The sequence below is a fragment of the Orycteropus afer genome, unplaced genomic scaffold (genome assembly GCF_000298275.1).
Source record: "Orycteropus afer afer isolate SDZICR_OR568_19922 unplaced genomic scaffold, OryAfe1.0 scaffold00167, whole genome shotgun sequence".
Lineage (NCBI taxonomy): Eukaryota > Metazoa > Chordata > Mammalia > Tubulidentata > Orycteropodidae > Orycteropus > Orycteropus afer.
Genome location: NW_006921754.1, coordinates 6237448 through 6238467, shown reverse-complemented (window position 1 = coordinate 6238467; position 1020 = coordinate 6237448). Strand labels below are relative to the sequence as shown.

The 1020-nt window shown below is 37.6% G+C and overlaps 1 protein-coding gene across 1 annotated transcript in view; it reads left to right on the top strand.

The window, feature by feature from the left end:
- PTPRK (protein tyrosine phosphatase receptor type K) overlaps nucleotides 1–1020 on the top strand; it is an 867169-nt gene that overhangs the window by 350102 nt on the left and 516047 nt on the right. The window lies entirely within an intron of this gene.

The following is a 1020-nucleotide window of genomic DNA, read 5'->3' as shown; positions in this document are numbered from 1 at the left end:
AAATATTAAAATAAATTTCCTGGGGATTTAGGCCTTTGGATTCTTCTCAATTCTTTTGAAGAAATCTTGAGATACTTTTCTTGTTTGTAGTAGTATTTCTGAATAGAGATAATGATAGCTTTTAGACTTAGAAATTGGTAGGGTTAAGCATACTTCAAACTGAAGAGCTTTAAAAATTATTTGATCCAACTTCTGATTTTAGAGACTTTCAGAGGCCATAGTGGCATAATGGTTATGTGTTCATCTGGTAACTGGAAGGATGGCAGTTCCAATCCACCCTGCAGCTCTGTGAGAAAAAGACCTGCAGTTCTGCTGTCTCACACGGGGTTACTGGGAATCAACAACAGAGGCCAGGTGACCTGTGCAGGTCCTAAGAGAAAGGTGTCTGAGAGATCCAGGACTGGAACTAGAGCTTCTTGGAGAAGTCTCTTAATAACCTTACCATTTTACTACATTTCCTTCCTATTTACACACTGTCAAGATACCTTAGCTGTGTATTGCATTTCACTCCCAAATGGTTCTTCTTCCCTTTAAAATCAAACCAAAAGGACATTTCATGTATTTTTTTTTTTTTTAATTTACCCCTATTAAAGTCATTTGCTCTGTATGATTAAACAAATCATGGGTAATTAAATTGTTATAGTACACAGAATTTGGTAAAATTTGTATCCTTGATATTAAGTGCTGCCACCTTTAGTTTTCACATTAATTAAAGAAAGCATACTACTTCAAGGGTTATATGAAAACGTTTTCTCTCAGAAGTTGTGTCCCTCTTTCTTCGTTTCTGCTTTGGTTTTGCTTGGCAGGATTATGCTGAAATAGCTCTTGCAACCCCTCCCAGTCTCCCAGAGAAGAGCAGAAGGTGCTTGTTCTGCTCTTCCCTTTTAAAGTAAGCCACAGGCGAGATATGGAATGCAGTTCAGAATTGCCCAAGTCATGGGGCTGTGTTTCATACTGACTACAGTGCAGCTTTTGTCTCCTGTATTGTTTCAACAGGTATCTAGGCTTCAAATAATTTTT